At 41.6% G+C, this 22,216-nt stretch overlaps 1 non-coding gene across 1 annotated transcript; it reads left to right on the top strand.

The window, feature by feature from the left end:
- The first annotated feature begins 4,957 nt into the window (after positions 1-4,957).
- LOC116632550 lies at positions 4,958-5,057 on the top strand. Its single transcript, XR_004299465.1, has one exon. It is a non-coding gene; the product is annotated as a U6 spliceosomal RNA (small nuclear RNA).
- The last annotated feature ends 17,159 nt before the right edge of the window (positions 5,058-22,216 follow it).

Raw genomic sequence — 22,216 nt, forward strand, 5'->3', positions numbered from 1 at the left:
GCTATACTTAACAATGAAAGTTTTTTTAAAAAGCAACACAGGACAACAAAATATATAATACAAAGATATATGTATACAATTTAAGGTCATATTTCAACATTAGAGAGGTGTACTATAATTGGAAATAAGTATTTGGTCTTTGTCCCAGTTTTCTGGGCCATAGCTCCTAAAACCCTTGAAGTGGTAGGAGTGTCTTTTGTATGCTAATGAGATGACTCGTGTGCTGGGGACCACTAGAAAAGCTTCAGGATGGGGCAGATTGCCAAAAGACCAAGGCATGATTAGAAGGTTGAGGACTGGAACTTTCAGTTCCACCCCTAAATTTCCAGGGAGTGGAGAGGGCCTAGAAATTGAGTTCAATCACCATTGGCCAATAATTTAATCAGTAATGCCTAAGTAATGAAACCTACATAACAGAGCTGGAGAGCTTCCAGGTTGGTGATTGTATCAAGGTGCTGGGAGGGTAACACAGCCAAAAGAGGGCTTACACATTACAAAAATACCCCTTTCTTCATGTTAGGCCCTATGCATCTCTTTGGGGGTTCCTGAGTATCTTTATAATATACTGGCAAACATGTATTTTCCCGAGTTCTGTGAGCCACTCCAAGATACTAAACCTGAGGAAGGGTCATGGGAATCCCCAATTTATAGCCAGTTGGTAAGGGTGGCCTAGGATTTGGGATTGCCATCTGAAGTGGGGACAGTCTTATGGGACTGTGCTCCTTTCACTGGTGGTGGGATCTAATGCCAACTCCAGGTAGATAGTGTGTTCATTGAATTGAATTATTAAACACCTAGTTGGTATCTGGAGAGTTGGTTGTTGGAAAAAAACCACTGAAGTGTGTACCTTTGTGGGGAGGAAAATGGGAATGAAGATCAGCGAAGAAGGAAAAAGGAGAGGGCCTTGCATGGACTGAAGGTAACAGTGTGCTAATGATGGCTAATGTTTATATAACTGTTCTCTCTGAGTATAAATTAAAAATAGGTAAAAAAATTAAATTGGTAATTAGGTAATAAAATTAAATTGTAAATATTCTGCAAAGCATTAGAGTACTCTGCAATGAAGCAAAGCATATAGAAGATGGTACTTTTAAAAGAAAAGAAAAATACAAATGTGTTTGTTATTTTTGCAAAAAAGTCAACACTGGAATAAGAAATCAGAGACTTAGAACAGAAACACCTATACGGTGTGAAATAAAATGGAGAAATAGAGGCGAGAGGAATGGAAGCAAGACTTCTCAGAGTATACCTTTTCAGTTAGTTTTGACTTTTGAACCTTCTGTATATTGGAAAATGTCATCAGAGTAAAAAGAAAAAAGCGAACCCTAAAATTGAAAACAAAAGAACCTACCTATATCAAATTGTGAAAATAGCCGTATAGAGAAAAGACCTATTTCAAATTATTTTTGAACACCTATGCAGACTGTCCAATCTTAATGGAATATATTTAAAGGAAAAAAGAACTGGAAAAAATGTAAACCTCATGCATTGTTAGTTGTAACATTGGTATTGTAAATTAGAAAATATTTCCTATATATTATAGGATAAAGCAGTGAGTAAATAATGCCTATAGAAGCTGAGAATTTTGGTTAAGAAAAAAGATACAATATTATTATTTAATGTTATAGTTAGTACTTTTTTCTTTCTGTTTAAGAAATTTGTATTCAGCCCATGAAGATATTCTCCATTGTTTATTACAGTTTTAACTTTCACATTTAACTCTGTGATCCACCTCTAATTTTTGGCTGTGATGTCAGGCAGAGGTCAAAGTGTTTTTGTTTTTGTTTGGTTTTGTTTTTGTTCTTTCTCACATGGATTCTAGAAAGACTCTTGATAAAAGAACAGAAAGAAAAGTTTTGAAATGGACTCTGACCTTAGCTCAGCAAGAACATGTGGTTGAGGTCACTCTGCAAAAAGATGTTTTAATGTAAGTTAGAAATATAAAGTAGATCATTACATCTACAAGGTTCTACTAAAATTCATAAAGTATGTAAGTGGTAGGTGGGGCATCCATAATTTCCCAGATCCTCTATTGTTGAAGGGTTTTATTTTCATTCATTTGCAAAAATAACATCTTTTTATATTTTTATTATTTTTTTAAGATTTTATTTTTAAGTAATCTCTACACCCAACGTGGAGCTTGAACTTACAACCCTGAGATCGAGAGTTGCATGCTCTACTGACTGAGCCACCCAGGCACCCCAAAATAACATCTCGCTCTTTTTTTTTAAGATGTTATTTATTTATTGGAGAGACAGAGAGAGAGAGCTAGAGAGAGAGAGAGCATGAGTCGGGGAGGAGGGGCAGAAGGAGAGGGAAAAGCAGACTCCCCGATGAGCAGGGAGACTCAGGGCTCGATCCCAGGACCCGAAGGCAGGTGCTTAACTGGCTCAGCCACCCAGGCGCCCTGCAAAATAACATCTTTAAATCAAAATCTAAACTTAGCACCAAGGTCTAGGCTCTAGCATCTGCTTTCCTAATTAGTCTTTATTGAGGAGTACCTTTGGAATAATATCTTTTTTTTTTTTTTTTTGCCTCAACCTCTTTGTATCTCAGGGTTGTTGTTGTTTTTTTTTTTTTAGTTATTTTATTGTTATTTTTTTATTTGAGTGTAGTTGACACGCAATGTTACATTAGTTTCAGGTATACAACTTAGTGATTTGACAAGTTTGTACACTATGCTATGTTTACCACAAGTGTAGCCACCCTCCGTCCCGTTACATCACTATTACAGTATCATTAACTATATTCCTTATGCTCTGCCTTTTATTCCCCTGACTTACTCATTCCAGACCTGAAGGCCTGTATCTCTCTCTCCCCTTCACCCATTTTGCCCAACCCCCCACCCACCTTGCCCTCTGACAGTCATCATTTTGTTCTCTGTATTTATAGTTCTGATTCTGTTTTTTTTAATTTATTTGTTTATTCATTTTTTTTAAGATTTTATTTTTATTTATGAGAGAGAGCAGGGGGAGGAGCAGAGGGAGAGGGACAAGCAGACTCTGCTGAGCGGGAGCCTCACATGGGGCTCAATTTCATGACCTTGAGATCATGACCTGAGCCAAAACCGAGTTGGATGCCCATCTGACTGAACCACCCAGGTGCCCCTGTTTATTCACTTTCTTAAAGATTCCATTTATGAAGGAAATCACATGGTATTTGTATTTTTACTTACTTCACTTTGTATCATATCCTCTAGATCCATCCATGTTGTCTCAAATGGCACAATTTCATCTTTTTTATGGCTGTGTAATATTCCATTATGTATATGTGGTGTGCATATATATATGCGCCACATTTTCCTTATCCATTTGTCTATTAATGGACACTTAGGTTAATTCCATGTCTTGGCTATTATAAATTATACTACAATAAACATAGGGGTGCATATATCTTTTCAGGTCAGTGTTTTTGTTTTCCCTGGATAAATACCCAATAGTGGAATTATTGGATCATATGGTAGTTCTATTTTTAATTTTTTGAGGAACCTCCATACTCTTTTCCACAGTGGCTGCACCAGTTTGCACTCTGACCAGCAGTGCACAAGGATCCTTTTTCTCCACATCCTCACCAACACTTGTTCTTGTCTTTTTGATTTTTGCCGTCTGACGGTATGAAGTGATATTGTGATTTTGATTTGCATTTCCCTGATGATGAGTGATGTTCCCATCTTTTCATGTGTCTGTTGGCCATCTGTATGTCTTCTTTGGGAAAGTGTCTACTCAGGTCCTCTGCCCATTTTTTAATTGGATTGTTTGTTTTTTTGATGTTCACTTGTATAAGTTCTTTATTTTGGATATGTTAACCCTTTATAGGATATGTTATTTGCAGATATCTTCTCCCATTCAGTATAGGTTGTCTTTTTGTTTTATTGATGATTTCCCTTGCAGTGTGAAAGTTTGTGTGTGTGTGTGTGTGTGTGTAGTCCCAATAGTTTATTTTTGCTTTTGTTTCCCTTGCCTCAGGAGACATATCTAGAAAAATGTTGACATGGCTGATGTCAGAGAAATTACTGCCTGTGTTTTCTTCTAAGATTTTTTATAGTTTCAAGTCTCATGATTAGGTCTTTAATCTGTTTTGAGCTTGATTTTGGGTATGGTATTAGAAAGTAGACCAGTTTCATTCTTTTACATATGGCTGTCCAGTTTTTCCAGCACCATTTATTAAAAACACTGTTTTTCCCCATTGTATATTCTTGCCTCCTTTATCATAGATTGGACCATATAATTGTAGGTTTATTTCTGGGGTCTCTATTCTGTTCCAATAGTATATATTTTTTGCTATAAAATACAAAGCAGGTGGTAAAGAGTAATATTTCTCAGTCTCCTGTAGTTTTACAGAATTGAAAATTTAAATGTTACCCTCCCTCATTATTTTCTTTTAGTATACAGTCTATTTTGAGCTCAGATCTGCTGAACACATGAAGAGAATGACATTTGCATTAAATGTTAAATTATAACTGTTATTTGTTCCTTTAAGTATTGCAGCTAATTTTTAGATGTTGTCCTTCACTCCTCATTCAAACAAATGAGGAGTAGGTGGTTGTATATATTGATTGTACTGACTAAAACAGAACCATGGCTTCATATTTCCATTAGAAATATGAAGGCGCCTGGGTAGCTCAGTCGGTTGAACGGCCGATTCTTGATTTCAGCTCAGGTCATGATCTTGGGGTCCTGGGATGGAGCCCCGCGTCAGCTCTGTGCTCATTAGGGAGTCTGCTTCTGGATTCTCTCTCTCTCTGCCTCTTCCCCCGCTTGCTCTCTCTCTCTTTCTCTAAAATAAGTAAATAAATCTTTAAAAAAAAAAAAGCCTTTTCATACACACTATAAAGACAGAATTGAGTGTTCACTTTGTCAGTACTTACATTAAAATTGGAACAATACATCCCTCACAACCCCGGTGCAGCAGCTCTTTCTGCCCATGGGTCCTGTCCCCATGCTTTAATAAACCACCATTCTGCACCAAAAAAAAAAAAAATTGGAACAATACAGAGAAGATTAGCATGGCCCCTGCATAAGGATGACCGGCAAATTTGTGAAGTGTTCCATATTTAAAAAAAAAAAAAATTTAAGACTGAATTGGAAAACTTTACAAACTATGGCAAATTATTCCAGTTTTATTTCTACTTTATTTAGTTCTTGGACAAATAGATTACCCACTCTGAACCTGTTCACTCACCTGTAAAAGTCCTCAAACTTTATTGTGAGTCACCATCCCCTAGAGAGTTAAAAAAAAAAAAATGCAAATAGAGTCCCAGGCTCACTAAAGTAGGCTGGGGCAGGGGCGTAGGCTTCTATTTTTATCGTTTTCCCAGAAATTTGACAACTGTTGTTTTAGTATGCTTCTCTGGATTGATGGATCATTCATAACATTTTATTCATTTATGCATGTATATAGAAATAAACATATACTAACTAGGAATTGTCAGACAGTGCTGAGATCATGGAGATGGCAGACCCAGCCCTGCCCTAAAATAGTTCTCCGTTTAGTGAAGAGGCAGACAAACTGTTTTTTTTTTTTTTTAATATTTTATTTATTTATTTGACAGAGAGAGAGAACAAGCAGGGGGAGCAGCAGAGGGAGAGGGAGAAGCAGGCTCTCTGCCATGCAGGGAGCCCGATGTGGGGCTCGATCCCAGAACTCTGGGACCATGACCCAAGCCGAAGGCAGATGCTCAACTGACTGAGCCACCCAGGTGTCCCCCAAAGCCATTCTTGATGGACTTGTCTATTCATTAAGTCAGTGTAGAGTTCTGAAATGGATGAGGTTGATCCCTTTAAGGGCCTTCAGCCCCATTTAGCTGATAGCTATAGCTTAGGTTTGAACCAAATGTCTAGTTTAGGAATATAAAGCATGACAATTCTACAGACTATTAGTTAGGTAATATTCCATGCAAAAATTTTATAAGCAATTTGGAATATAACAAAATTACTGCTCTCTGATAATAGGTACCAAAAATATGTACCAATAAAAATCAAAATAAAAAGGAACACTTGGCTGGATCAGTTGGTAAGGCGTGAGACTCTTGATGTCGGGGTTGTAAGTTCAAGCCCCATGTCGATGTAGAGATTACGTAAATATAAAATCTTTAGGGGCACCTGGGTGGCACAGTTGGTTGAGCATCTGACTCTTGGTTTCGGCTCAGGTCGTAATCTTGGGGTCCTGAGATTGAGCCCCGTGTTGGGCTCTGTGCTAAGCTTGGAGTCTGCTTTTCCTCTTCCTCTGCCCCTATCCTCCCTTGCCCCCGCTCTCTCACCCTCTCAAATAAATAAATCTTTAAAATAAAATATTTTAAAAAGTCAAAATGGGCGCCTGGGTGGTGTAGTCAGTTAAGCATGACTCTTGGTTTCGGCTCAGGTCATGATCTCAGGGCCATGAGATTGAGCCCTTTGTGGGGCTCTGTGCTCAGTGGGGGGTGGCTTCTCTCCCTCTCCCTCTGCCCCTCCCCACGACTCTCTCTCTCTCTAAAATAAATCTTTTTTTTTAAAGATTTTATTTATTTGAGAGAGAGAATGAGATAGAGAGAGCATGAGAGGGGGGAGGGTCAGAGGGAGAAGCAGACTCTCCGCCGAGCAGAGAGCCCGATGCAGGACTCGATCCTGGGAATGAATGAATGAATGAATGAATGAATAAATAAATAAATAAATAAATAAATAAATCTTAAAAAAAAAAAACCCTTCTTCCATCTAATTTGGGTGAAATATTTCATACTACTAGTAGCCCACTCCCTCGAAATCTGGATGCACAAGTGTTATCAAGTCATTGTTCCCCCACAGAGATTGGGCCAGGCGTGGCTGCCAGGTGCTCTAAAACAGTGACCATACTTGGTCATAGAGCCAGATGCCAGACATCTGTCTTCTATTAACTAGGATCAAAATGAAGCGCTGCCCACTGAATGATTTAACATATAACATATAACCTAAGCAAAGATTGCCCTGTTGCCTATATAGCAAAATCTCAATTACAAGACTTTCTTTCCCACCTTCTCAATCTCTGTGATGATACAGGTATTTGCAATATGGCCTTGTGCTCTTGGTTGTTTTTTTGTTTGTTTTTTCCTGATGCTGGCCTGCCTTAATTTTTCAAATATCTTTTTAGGCTCTCCCCCTTTCCTTGTCTTTAGACTTTCTACAGGACCTTTTCCTTTTCTCTCTGCTTGACCCAAAGAGTTCAGCCATTTTCTGAGCCTCCTCATTTGAGTTTTGGCTGACTTTTGAATTTGTATCACAAACCCTGGCTTCTTATTCCCGGTTCAGGATGTTCAGATGCCTCCTGAATCCATTTGGATGTGCTCAAGTATAATGTATCCTAACCTAAATCTTCCTAGTGAATTAAATCTCCTTAAATGATCCGATTTTTGACTATCAGTTACTGAGGCTGATAAAATGATATACTCCACGTTATGACTTCACCTCCCATTAGTTGGTCTGCTGTTCAATTTGTGTCCCCAGAAAAATGGACAATGTTAACCGATTGTGCACCCACAGAATTAAAGAAGCCATCTTTTATTGCTTCCAAATTTCTTTCTTTCCTTCCTTCCTTCCTTCCTTCCTTCCTTCCTTCCTTCCGCCCGCATTGGGAATGGAGTTGTTGAAAATAAAAAAATCATTAAATTTCAAATTACTGAGGAATTCTTAGGAGGAATACTGAACAACTTTAGTTGCTAGCGAATGTACTACTTAGAACCTTTAAAGTTCCAAAATATATTATCCAGTATACTATAGTTCAATTTTTAAAAATTTATATTTACATGTTTTATAATAAAATTACCAAATCAGTTTCACCTTCTGTTTATCTGTCATAAATTAACAATAGACATTTTTCATGGAGGTCAGTAGAATTTCATAAGTATAGATTCATGTTTGTTGCCTTTCAGTGTGTAATAACTTAATGGTACATACTTAATGATAAGTGAGCTGATGATAGAATGTTACATAATTTATATATATATTTACATATAGGGCAAACATTTGGGGGTGTCCACAAAAGGAAATAAAACACATTCTTTCAAATAAACAATAATTCATAATTTAACCAAGAAATGAAAAGTGGCACCAAAAATACTACTATAAGATTAGTGTCTCAGATTCAAAACCATACCCAGCAAGAACTGTAACAGTCTCCCTGAGAGTGAAGTTCTGAGTAAGGGTAGGTGATGGGGTTAAGGCCTCAAATGGGAAAAGTGGACTTGGATGGGGGAACCAAAGAGAGGTTCCTGGACTCTGGACAGAGTGAACTGGGCAATGTTGATTTATGAAGTAAAAGCCCTTCTGGTTGCTGGTAATAGAGATAGAACTCCATTTGGCTTAAGTCACAAAAGACACAAAGAACTCGAGGGGTTCTGATAGCTTCAGGTATGACTGGATCTAGGTTCTCAGTGCTATCACTGAATACTGCCTCTCTCCTTTTGTTCTCTGGCTCTGCTTTCTGCTAGGTTGGTTTTATTGTCCGGGAGACTTGCCCCAGGTTATGGCAAAGAGAGACTTTAGCAGCTCCAGGCTCACAGCCTGGCAAATGTAACTCCTACAGAAAAGGATCTCTTCTCAGTTGCAACAAAAGTCCCAGGATCAACTGATTGATCTGACTCACGTGACATGTCCACTGCTGGACAAACCTGGGTCATCTATCACCACCCCTGGAGCTACGGAATGGGATTCTGGCCCCAAAAGGAAAAGGATGATTCTGTCACTAGAAGATATACAACCACCTAGGGTAGAAAAAAAAGCAAGGAAGGGGACATGAGGACAGGAAAAGAATATGAATAAACCCATTCTTATTTCAAATTTTGGCAGAGATTTATCCTGGCAAACCAACGGCAAAATGTTTTCATGCCAGAAAGCTTAGATGGCTTTAGTTCAGGGTTTCTCAACTTTTAAAAAATTATCATTCAAAAAAAAGTGTCATTCCCCCGAAGAGCCTTTTTTAGACATGTTTTTGCCTAATCACCTGCCTATGAGATTTTAATACCACAGATGTACTGTATATGTTTATTTACCATATGTATATCTGTGCTTTATACATAAGAGTAAGTATAAAGCTTACTCTTTTTATCTAATGCAGGGTTAATTTTAAGTTAAAATTTTAGTTAACTTGAAAATCAGGGGCACCTGGCTGGCTCAGTCAGTAGAGCATGTGACTCTTGATCTCGGGGTTGTGAGTTCGAGCCCCATGTTGGGTATAGAGATTGCTTAAAAATAAAATTTAAAAAAAAAAATCAAAGTATTAACATTTAACTTTATAACTGTATTGCCAAATAACTTTTAATACAGATCATTTACTTATAAACTGTAATGTATCAAATATATACATATTAGCAATTTTAGAAGTATATAATAAAAGCAATGTAATCAATATAAAAATCATTCAAGATGGTTACTTTTTCAGCAAAAGAGAAACAATGGAAGAAAATTAAATCTCCTAAGTATTAACTTTTAACTTTTGTGTGATATGAGAAAATGGCTTTTAAATGCTAGATACTTTTTTTTTTAAAGATTTTATTTATTCATTTGACACAGAGAGAGAGAGAGAGAGAGGGAACACAAGCAGGGGAGTGGGAGAGGGAGAAGCAGGCTTCCCGCCGAGCAAGGAGCCCGATGCGGGGCTCGATCCCAGGACCCCGGGATCATGACCCGAGCTGAAGGCAGACGCTTAATGACTGAGCCACCCAGACGCCCCTAAATGCTAGATACTTATTCAGATATTGTTGACACTTCTTTTCAGCACCTGACATAATGATGGGTTAACTTTTTTTTTTTTTAAGATTTTATTTATTTGCGAGAGAGAGAATGAGAGACAGAGAGCATGAGAGGGAGGAGGGTCAGAGGGAGAAGCAGACTCCCTGCTGAGCAGGGAGCCCAATGTGGGACTCGATCCCGGGACTCCAGGATCATGACCTGAGCCGAAGGCAGTCGCTTAACCAACTGAGCCACCCAGGCGCCCAACTTTTTTTTTTTTTAACTTGAGAGAGAGAGAGTTGGGGGGGCAGGGATAGGGGCAGAGAGGAGAGGGAGAGAGAAAACCTCCAGCCGACTCCCTGCTGAGTGTGGAGCCTGAAGCAGGGCTCAATCTCACAACCCAGAGATCATGACCTGAGCCAAAATCAAGAGTCAGACGCTTAACTGAGAGCCACCCAGGCGCCCCTAGGTTGACTAACTTTTGTGGAATTAAATAGTAAGATACAAGCCATTTGTATTTACTCTCAAAGCTCCAGTCACACAGTAGCACTGAGGATGGAACATGGACAACATCCTCAAGGCAGCCAATGGCAGGCCACAGCACAGCAGGCCGCCGCCTACAATATTGAGCAATCAATTCAAAAACAGTCTTCAAATCACAGCCATCACTTCACCATAGTCTTGTAGTACCCATCTAGCATCCGTTTGGGTATCTTCCGTGTTAGTGCCAATGCTGCTCATTTGATGCCCAAGAAAGCTCAACAAGAGAAATTAAATACTAAGGAATAAGATTTTGTTGAGTAGGGTGGAACTTTGAAGGGCCTGAAACCATTGTAAGCCCATTCTTCGCACATCGCCCCCTCTAAGAATGAACTTTTGCCCCCTAGACAGCACTATCACTCCCATGGATATGCTAACAGGTGGCCTAAAGAGCAAATTCCTCCCCCCCCCCCCCCCACATTGAGGTGAACTCTGTCTTCCAGTGAAGTTTACTTATTGGTTCTAATGTTTCCATACCAAACAGACTTAATCTTTCATATAACAGATCCTCAAATATTTGATAACTGAAATTTTACTCCCTCTATACTGAATGGCTTCTCAAAGCTTTTCCTTTCTGAGGCTAAACTTAACCACAGGATCCTTGAACTGGCTTTCATTTGATTCATTTGATTCAGTTCCCCTATTGCATTAGGCATTCTTTAGGGGCAGGCCCTGTCTTGTCTCCTTGGCCTGTTTGAATCCACTCCAGTTTGTTGTTAAAATTAGGTGTGTATCTGAACAGAGTACCTGAGCCAGAGTCGAAGGCTGTTTCTTCCTCTGTTTTGGACAGTATTCATCTATTAGCATAGTCACCAGACCAGCCTGAATAGCTTGCTGATGCCTATCGAGTAATAAACTGAAATCTCTAAGTCTTTCTTCATATGTCCTGCTAATAGGTTGAATTCTTCCTCCATCCATCTCTAGTTTTCTGAGACCTAGGTGTGATTTTCATTCACACCTGCTACATTTCATTCTCTTGGACTCTTCCAATTTTTCCATCATGTTGAGACATTTGAAGATGCTGATTCATTTTTCCAGTTCATTCATTCATTCATTCATTCATTCCATTCATTCATTACTTATACTTGCTTTTCTAAAGATATTTTCATAAAAGTGAGAACCAAAACAAAAAGTTCATATGAGGTAAAAAGAAGAAGAAAATGTTCCAGTCCCTAGAGTTAATATGAGTGCTGAGACAGCACATGAAGTTTACATCTAAGCTTTGTCCTGAAAGGAGATTGCATTCCTCCTTCATGCATCTCCTGTTGAGGGAGAGAATGGATGTGAAAGGGCCATCTCAGGAGTTCTTATATAATGACTTTCACAAAATAAATTATACTTGGCGCCTGAGATCTAATCACATACTTGTGTCAGTGTACATTGGAAATTATAGATGTTATTGGAGGAACAATCTAGTAGAAATGTAAAATATGGTTCTTTTCAAGCCCATAATGAAGTATTTTATCATTTTGGCCATATTAACATATGTCAACAATGTGACATCAAACACTGAGTCAATCAACAGTATAATTTTGGGGGGAAAAAGAATTTGCTAGTAATACTCTCTATAATGAAGGCAAAAGAGTGTTTCAGACTTGAATTAGTTGGATGTTTAGCCCAATCCTTTACTCAGAGAGGATAGACCTGGCTTATGAGAGTTAATTCATACCATTTGGAGGTTGGAACAGTTATAAAGCTGCTTTGGAATGTCCTAAATTGTACCTAAGAGACCTGTTTTTGACAGATGTGTTCATGTAGTCCAGTCATTTGGCATATGGAATTTTTTTATGTACAAGCTATGCAAAAGTTTCAACATGTAACATTTATTAGTGCTTCCACTGGCATGGAGAGACAGATGGTATACACATTACTTGCAGAAGCAGGCTTTGCAGTGGCCTTACAAGTCTGACTTTGCTCAGTTACCTAGGTCACCTAAATCCCCTCCCCCGCGCCCCTCACCCACCCAACACGCACATGCATGAGAGGCCAAACCCTCCGTCCTCTGACCCTGGAATTTGCTATAGGAATTCTCTCTCAATTGCTTGACTTGAAATTTCCCTCCTTTCCTTCCCCTTCCTTGGCCCAGATCCCCACCTCCTCTGTCTTTTCACTCCCTCCAGCTGGTCCAGGGTGAGGTCTGGAGGCTGAGGTAGGAAAGAACACACCCCCAGCTGTTCTCAGCCCCCACCCATCCCTAATGTTAGTCTTGGCAGCATGCAGCCTGTTTCCCCCACATTAACCCCAAAGTCCTCCTCTCTTTAAGTCTCAGCTGCAGTAATGAAATGCCCAGTTGCAAGAGCTGCAGATTAATCTTCTGTCTCAGTTATTCTTTTTTTTTTTTTTTAGAGAAGGAGAGATAGAAAGAGACGTGGGGGAGGGGCGGAGGGAGAGGAAGAGAGAATCTCAAGCAGGCTCCACACGTAGCTCAGAGTCTGACATGAGGCTTGATCTCACATCATGAGATCATGACCTGAGCTGAAATCAAGAGCTGGATGCTTAACCAACTGAGCCACCCAGGCACACCACACCACCTTTTTTTTTAAAGTAAGTTCTATGTGGGGCTTGAACTCAGGACCTCAGGATCAAGAATCACATGCTCTACTGACTGAGCCAGCCGGTTTAAAGAAAAACTGGGGGTGGAGGAAATGTCTTTCTTTCTTTGTAGTATTTACATGAAATAGCACAAAAGGGGAACTCTCAGGAAGAGATTCTCTCTCTCTCTCTCTCTCTCTCTGCCCTGCCCCGTAGTCACACACACTCTCTTATGTGCTCTCTCTCAAATAAATAAATCTTAAAAAAAAAAGATAAATGTCCTTAGTAAATAAAGATTCTCTCATATCAATAAGAACCACTCCCAAAAAGAGATTGGGTAAAGAAAATGAAAGGGCAATTCACCAAGGAATATTTTTTGAATAGGTGTTCAACCTCAACAGCAATTAAGGACATGCCATTTAAAATTAGATTTTTATTTTTCCTATATTCATGATGAAAACTTTAAAAGAATATGGTGCTCAATACTGGCCAGGCTGTGGGGAAGCAGGCATTCTCCTGTGTTGAATGGATTGTTCACACACAGGTGGGAATGAGGATGGAGTGTGAGAGAAGGGGATGGAATAGTCATCGGTGGAGAGCACAGCACCGGAAGAGGCTGGGTGTGGTATTAGTCCCACCTGGCCTCACTGGAGAGTTGATGGAAGTCCTTGTTGGGATAGGAAGGTGGACAGCAGGAGAGCAAGGGAGAAACAGATCCAAGAAGGTACTAGGAAAGAGTGATTTCTGATGCCATTATAACTACGTTTCCCTTCATGAATTCTTTTTTGCTCACGCTTTTGATTTTTACAGAGCGTCCCAAGAATCAACTCATTAACCAGCACAGATTTATACTTTTAAAAATTGTATTTTTAAGATTTTATTTATTTATTTGACCGAGAGAGAGAGACAGCGAGAGAGGGAACACAAGCAGGGGGAGTGGGAGAGGGAGAAGCAGGCTTCCCGCTGAGCAGGGAGCCCGATGCAGGGCTCCATCCCAGGACCCTGGGATCATGACCTGAGCCGAAGGCAGACGCTTAATGACTGAGCCACCCAGGCGCCCCATAAAGATTGTATGTATTTTCAACATTTTTATCAGGACATGTAATACAGCGGTAGAAACAAGCTAGGACTGACATTTAAGTGTGGTGCAGATAGCAAAGGCATCCCCTTTGGGCAGGGTGGGGTAACAGTGAGAGCTCCAATCTCCGTTTACTAGCTGTGGGGTTTCAGGAGCACCATTCAGTCTCTCTGAATTTGTTTCTTCTAGGTTTGTATTTCTGTAACTGGGAATACTACTACTTAACTTTACAATGTTGTTGGGATCAAGTAAAATCATGTATGTGAAGTCCTGAGAATTGGTATGTGCTCAATAAAAGTAGGTTCCCTTCCTTGTTGAGAATAGCAGCCAAGGGGTTGCTTAGTTGACGGGTATCACCGCACATTTCTTACGCGGTCCGGCTCCATCCCAGGCAGGCCGTGAGGCCTCCCACTGCCTTAGGATCTTGATGACAAAAAAAGAGCTGCTTCCTATTTTGTCGTTGCTCAGGCTGAGAGGAAGGCTGTGACTTCTGGTAAAATACTCCCTGGCTGAACAGGCTGAGCAGGCGTGTGTTGTGGCTTGCATAAAATGTGACCCCATCTGGTGAGGAAATGGAGAGCAGAAGGCAGGCCAACGGGAGCCCCAAAGAGCCTCCAAAGTTGCTTTAATCAGATTGGAGTGGCAGCCATCTACTAAATGCAGATGGGTCTCCGAGTTTGGGGGTTACCCGTGGCCAGCATACCAAGGACACAAAACCACATGGTTTAAGGCTAAACAGAAAGTTCAGGGACGGAAGCCCATGACCAGCAGGGGCATGGTGGAGGTGTGACGGTTCCATCTCACGCTGAGACACATGGCATTAAGTCAGGGGGCTTCTGCCACGGCTACTGCCATCGTTCCTGTTATCTTTTGACAGGTAGTGTGGTGTGTCAAAAAAAATAGATGACTGACATCAGAAATGGAAGATCAAGATCTTAATTTCCCCACTGCTACCTTCCTGGTTAGTGGTGCTTAAACCTTCAAATGCCTCGAAATCACCTGGTGGGCTTGCGGAGACCCAGATTCAAGAGCCCCACCCTCAGGATTTCTGGTGTAGGCCCCGAGAATGTGCATTTCTTTTTTTTTTTTAAGATTTTTATTTATTTGACAGAGAGAGAGAGCACACAAGCAGGGAGAGCGGCAGGCAGAGGGAGAGGGAGAAGGAGGCTCCCTGCTGAGCAGGGAGCCCGATATGGGACTTGATCCCAGGACCCTGGGATCATGACCTGAGCTGAAGGCAGACGCTTAACGGACTGAGCCACCCAGGTGCCCCAGAACGTGCATTTCTAACAAACTCCCAGGTACTGCTGATGTTGCAGGTCCAGGTGGGCCCTGAGAAGTGCCACCCAAGGTAATTTTTTAGAGAAGGTATGGCCCTGTTGCTAGGGGATCCACCCTGAAGATGAATTTGTTCCCCTGCACCCACCCCTACTCGGATTAGTCTTCTCTAGTTTCAAAAAAATAAAAATCATCTCAATTTCCTTTGTTTAAAACAAGAGATTTGAAGGTGCCTGAGTGGCTCAGTTGGTTAAGTGTCTGACTCTTGTTTCAGCTTGGGTCATGATCTTTTGGGTTGTGGGATCGAGTCCCAAGTAGGGCTCTGTGCTCAGCGCACAGTCAGCTTGAGATTCTCTCCCTCCCCCAACTCGCGTGTGCTCGAGCTCTTTCAAATAAATGATTCTTTTAAAAAACAAAACCAAGGGATTTATCAACTGCAACAAAAATGACAGTTTATAAAAGGGGTACATTGAAATTCGGATTAGTAAACCCCCACACTGGTTGAACTTTAGAAAAATCTGGAAAACTGGACAGGAGGGGAAGGGGGGAAGGAAGGGATAAAAGAATGAAGGCAGCCCGCCCAGGCCTCACACCCAGATATTCTGATTTAATTGGTTCAGGGTAATGTCCTGGCAGGAACCTGGTCTAAAAGCTCCCCATATGACTTCAATTTGCATCTGGGTCTGAGAACTGCTGGTTCTCAAATTTGCCTACACATTGGGAGCACTTGGAAAGTTTAAAAAAATACTGATACTTCTGTCCCATCATTTTCAAAGATTCTGATTTCTAATGGGATGCAGCTTGGGCAGCCAGAGCTTTTAAATCTCCTCAGGTGATTTTACGATGTCTCATATGCAGATCCATCTATTCTAGATTCAACAAGTCAGGTTGACAGCTTGGTCCCCCTCTCCGGACACTCTCTACCACAGTGGTTCTCAAAGTGTGATCCTGGACCAGCATCAGCATCACCTGGGAACTTTTTAGAAATGCAGTGTTCAGGCCATGCCTCAGACCCACTGAATCAGTAATTGAGTTGTAACAAGCAGCAATGTGTGTTGTAACAAGCCCCTGACCCTGGTCACTCGGATGCTCCGTTGAGTCAGAGAACCCCTGCTGTATCATCCTGCCTGTTACCTGAGAGTTCTGCTTGCCATCCTCCCAGAGACCAGCCAGCATAAGAAGCAAAGACTTCAGTCCTCTGACTATTGGGCAATACCAAATCACCAGTTTCTGGATGAGCAATGCCAAACTTCTTGGTGTGACTGAGTTTTTATATAATCTGTGAAGATTTTTGTTGGCTGGAAACTGATGGCATTTAAATGGGAGGGTCAGTAATGGGCTGCAGCTGCAACCTTGGTCAAAATGACAAGCAAAGAAGAGGTAACAAATGGAAGGCAGGCAACATAAAGCAAACGTGGATCCCTGTTGTCTGTCTATTTCATGTCAAGGGCATGAAATATGAGGGGAAAGGAGGGAGCAAAAGTGTCTGAGTCAGGAGAAACCAGGAAGGCCCTGGTTTGGGAATTTTTTCTTTGAGACAGCCCTTCAAGTTTGTTGGCACAGCAGGTGAAGTCCGTTTTCTTCTTTATAGGGCCCTGCTTTCTTGCCGAGGGAAGAAACCTGTGTTAGTACTGAAAGAAAATATCCTGATCATGTCAGAGCCAGGCGAGTAACAAACATACAGCAGCCTGACTGAACACGGCAAGATCAAGCAGTTTGTTCATAGGAGACTTCACCTGCTTGACAACGGACTCCTTTGCTGACTCCCATAAACCACTTGATTCGGATTCAGTTCAGCCCAGGCTTAGATGCTAAGAATACTAAGGTGGAAATGGCACAGAACCTACCTTCAAGTAGCTCATACTCTAGCAGGGGAGAGAGGTGAGCAAGTATATTTCTACACTGTGTGCTGAATGTTATGGGAACACAGTGCAGTCAGAATACAGAGGAGAGAAGGGTTAATCCTGGATGGGAGTGGAGGTGAGGTAGTCAGGGAAGGCTTTATGGAAGTAGACAGCAGAGCTGGATTTTGGAGGGAAAATAAGTTGTTTGGCAGTCACAGTGGGTGGAGGGATTTCAGCCTGGGCAGGGCCTGAGGTGGAGGGAAGCAACATATTGAGTATTTTTTTTAAAGATTTTTATTTATTTGAGATGGGGGAGGGGTAGAGGGGAAGGGAGAGAAACCCAAGCAGACTCTGCACTGAGCATAGAGCCTGAGTGGGGGCAGGGGAGGGGGGGAGAGCTCAATCTCATGGCCCTGAGATCATGGCCAGAGCCAAAACCAAGAGTCAGACCCTTAACCGACTAAGCCACCCAGGCACCCCTTGAGTATTGTTGATAGGTAAATCATGAGGTGGGGAATGGCAAGGTATTCGACTGTAGAGTTGAGCAGGGCTGACAACTTTTTAGGCTAAGCTTAAGGAACTTGAATTTGATCACACTGATCTGTAGTTGGCAGACCTAGCTGATGACCAGAATTACCTGGGGAGCTTCGAGAGATTCTAATTCAGTAGGTCTGGGTTGGCTCTGTGATGTGTGCTGCCCAAGTGGGCAGGAAGAGAGAGGCTGACCAGGTAAAGCAAAGTGGCAAGAGTGGACAATACTAGAAAAGCAATTTGGAGATTAACCCAGTGGCTTATGGAATAATGTCTACCCACTTTTTTTTTCTTTATGATTTTATTTATTTATTTGAGAGAGAGAGCATAGGCAGGGGGAGGGGCAGAGGGAGAGGGAGAAGCAGACTCCCCACTGAGCAGGGAGCCTGATGCGGGGCTGAATCCCAGAATCCCGGGATCCTGACCTGAGCCGAAGGCAGATGCTTTACTGACTGAGCCAACCAGGTGCCCTGGTGTCTACCCACTTTTAAAAGGAATGTTTAAGTTTTTGAGACTGGCTTTTGTGCAATCCTTATTCAATGGTTGTTGTCGGAGAACATTTGCTGATGTGCATTGGGCCAATAAGAGTGTTACCCTTGCTGAGGTGCCTGGCTGGCTCAGTCAGTAGAGCATGCAACTCTTGTTCTCGGGGTTGTGAGTTCAAGCCCCATGTTGGGTGTAGAGATTACTTAAAAATGAAAAAATCTTTAAAAAAAAAGAATGTTACCAATGCCAATATGGGTTTGGCAGGAGCCCCACCTAATTTTTTGTGCTGTAAGTCATCTCAAATCTCAAATAGTAATAATAGCAACAAATGAGGCATGATAAGATTTTTTTTTATTTATTTGACAGAGAGAGACACAGCGAGAAAGGGAACACAAGCAGGGGGAGTAGCAAAGGGAGACGCAGGCCTCCCGCAGAGCAGAGAGCCCAATGCGGGGCTCGATCCCAGGACCCTGACATCATGACCAGAGCCGAAGGCAGATGCTTAACAACTGAGCCACCCAGGTGCCTGATAAAATTTATTGTTATAGCAGGTACTTAATGTTTTTCCTAAAACTTGATAAAAATGTGTTTAAATTTACTTTGCCTACAAAATAAAATTAATAGACATGAATTCCTCTGAGTGAAGACAAGATTGGTCAAGGGTGAACTACAAGCACTAATAGTGAGTGTCTACTACAAATAAGCAAATCAGCAAAGGAGCTTAAAGTAGAGCAACTCCTTGGGCCAGAAATAATAATTTGCTGGAAATTCTGTTGGGAAGCACCAGCTTTTGAAGCACATCCTTTCATTATCTTGGAAAAGTCAGCCATAGAGTTTCCAGGTGTCTTGTTTGGAACCAACACTTAGTATTTGAGCTCTCTGACCACCATAAAAATATGATACGTGTGAAAATAGTTTTCCACCAAAATTATATGTTTTATTATGTGGTGAGCTGACTTACCTGAAATGAATAACATAAGCTATTGTAGAGTCTAATCATTAAACACTTTATACCATGATGTAGTAGATTATATTTTCCAGAGATGGTAGCAATAATATCCCCCCCACACACACTTTCTATGTGGTGACTTTGACACTCTGCCCATTGAGAGTTGGGGGGTCTATGTTCTTGTTATGAATTAAATTATGTCTCCCTCAAAATTCAAATGTTGGGGTCCTAATCTCTAGCACCTCAGAATGTGACCATATTTGGAGATAGAGTCCTTACAGAGGTCATCAATTTAAAGTCATTAGGGTCGGCCCTAATCCAGTATGACTTGTGTCAAAAAAGGGGGGAACTTTGGGCACAGAAGCTCACAAAGACGGATAGTGATATGATGAAACACAGGAAGAAGACGGCCATCTACAAGCCAAGGAGAGAGGCCTAGAACAGATCCTTCCCTCTCAACCCTGAGAAAGAACCAACCCTGCTGATACCTAGTGGACATCTAGCTTCCAGAACTATGAGACAATAAATTTCTGTTGTTTAAACTACCCAGTCTGGGAGTCCTTGGTGGCTCAGTCGTTAACCGTCTGCCTTCGGCTCAGGTCATGATCCCAGGGTCCTGGGATCGAGCCCCGCATCAGGGTCCCCGCTCTGTGGGAAGCCTGCTTCTCCCTCTCCCACTCCCCCTGCTTGTGTTCCCTCTCTCACTGTACCTCTCTCTGTCAAATAAATAAAAAATAAATAAAATAAACTACCCAGTCTGTGGTACTTTGTTATGGCAGCCCTAACAAAGGAATACAGTTCCCTCTCCTTGAATCTGGAAGACTTGTGACTACTATGGAAATGATATTATGTAACTTCCTAGGTTAGGTAATAGAAGGCAATAAAGCTTCCATTGGTTCTCTTGGGAGACTGGCCAGCCATGCCATGATGAGCTCAGGCTATTGAAAAGGTCACAGGTTGGTGTTCTAACTGACCATCCCAGCTGACAGCTAGCATCAATCAGTAGAGATGTAAATAAATACACTTCCAAATGCTACATATTCCCAGCCCTGGGTCACCCCAGCCTTCAAATTTTTCTGAGTCCCTGGATATTTAATGCAGAGACCTAGCAATCCCACTATGCCCCTTGTGAATTTCTGACTCATAGAGGTCACAAGCATGATAAAACGTTGTTTTAAGCCAATGAGTTTTGAGATAATTTGTTACATAGTACCTGGTAACATGGCTTTAAAATTATCTTTGTTCACTAATTTTTACCTTCTATGGCTGGTATTTTTATTGAAACCTTCAGGTACCTTTGATTCTAAATGATGGTCACCACTTCTCTTGGCTCTTCATGACATTAGGCTCAGATGTTAGGGACAGTAGGTGACCCTGCCTTAAGTCAATTTAATAGACCACCAATGAATGGATTTCCGACAAACTGAACAGGACAGACAACAGTGGCTTAGGGGTGAGGGTAGGAATTTCAGAACAACTTCTGAGATGAGTAAGAGTTTGCTAGCAAGGTTAGTGCAGTTTGCCTGGAGCAGGGAGGGAATCTTGGAACCCCCAAAGGCAATACTTTCCTCATCTGGGGCACAAAATCCAGGAAAAAAATAAAGCAAAAGTGCCAACCTGTCAGGGGGCAGAAAGTATTGGCTGTTCCAGAAGAACGAATTGGGAAGCAGATTGTGGCAGCATCTGAAATCTCAATGAAACTAGGCAGTGCTGCCTACAAGGTAAGTGTCTGAATGCCTCATAATCAGGGTCCAGAAAGAAGACATGGACCAGTCTGCGCTGAGGAGCTGTGTTCATCAGGCTCGAGGTATCAAACCTCAGGAAAATGCAGGTTGTAAATCTCCCCAATTATTTCCTAGCTTGCTCTTCTTTTTAGATTTTTGCTTTGCCTTTCATTGAGTTTGGATAGAATTCATTTTGAGCAATTCTAAATTTTGTCAGGGATTGGGAGAATTAAAAAGCAAACACCTTTATTGAGGAATAGTGGATATCTAATACAATGCACATATTTAAAGTGTACAGCTTGATAAATCTGGACATATGTATATAACTATCACCATGATCAAGATAGGGAACAAATCCATCACTCCCAAAAGTTTCGTGGCCCTTTTAAGTCCCTGCCTGTGTCCTTTCATGCCCTGCTAAGGGCTGGGAGCGTTTTAATCCATACACTTCAGCCTTGCTTGGGAGGCATATTGTCTCTAGTGGTACTGGCCACTGGCTTGCTGAAGAAGTCTCTTGGATAAAAAGAAAAGTGGAAAGTCACAAGTTCTGTACAATGGTGTGTGTGTGTGTGTGTGTGTGTGTGCACGTGCCTGTGCATGCATTATAAGCCCATTTTTTACTACCCTGGAAAGACCTCATGAGGTTGTGGTTCTGTTACCTGAGAACTTCTTTTTTTTTTTTTTAAGATTTTATTTGACAGAGAGAGCGAGCACAAGCAGGGGGAGGGGCAGGGAGAGGGAGAAGCAGACTCCCCGCTGAGCAAGGAGCCCAACTCAGGGCTCGATCCCAGGACCCTGGGATCATGACCTGAGCCAAAGGCAGCTGCTTAAGCAACTGAGCCACCCAGGTGTCCCTACCTTCTTGAGTATAGTTTCTCTTTCAAGCACAGGCTTGTCCACACTGAGAGGCATTGTGCAGGAGGTAAGAGTGATGAATTCCCAGCTAACTACTGCTATTGAGAAGTGAGAAGGAACTGGGGCACCTGAGTGGCTCAGTTGGTTAAGCAACTGCCTTGGGCTCAGGTCATGATCCCAGGGTCCTGGGATCGAGTGCCGCATCAGGCTCCCTGCTCAGTGGGGAGTCTGCTTCTCCCTCTCCCACTGCTGCTCCCCCTGCTTGTGTTCTCCTGCTCTTTCTCTGTCAAATAAATAAGTAAGATCTTTAAAAAAAAAAAAAAAAGTGAGAAGGAACCACCTCGAACCTGTTAGGAAGACTACTATGAAAAAAAAAACAAAACAGAAAGTAACAAGTGTTGGCAAGCATGTGGAAAAATTGGAACCCTCATGCACTGTTGGCGGGAATATAAAATGGTGCAGCCACTGTGGAACACAATATAGCAGTTCCTTTAAAAATTAAACACAGATTTACCATATAATCCTGCAATTCCACCTCAGAGTATATTCCCCAAAGAGTTGAAAGCAGAGACTCAAAGATGTATCTGTACGCCCACATTCATAGCAGCATTATTCACAATAGCCAAAAAGTGGAAGCAACCCAAGTGTCCATCCACAGATGAGTGGATAAACAAAATGCAGTCTATACATACAATGGGATATTATTCAGCCTTAAAAAGGAA

Source organism: Phoca vitulina, unplaced genomic scaffold (assembly GCF_004348235.1).
Source record: "Phoca vitulina isolate PV1807 unplaced genomic scaffold, GSC_HSeal_1.0 scaffold6, whole genome shotgun sequence".
Taxonomy (NCBI): domain Eukaryota; kingdom Metazoa; phylum Chordata; class Mammalia; order Carnivora; family Phocidae; genus Phoca; species Phoca vitulina.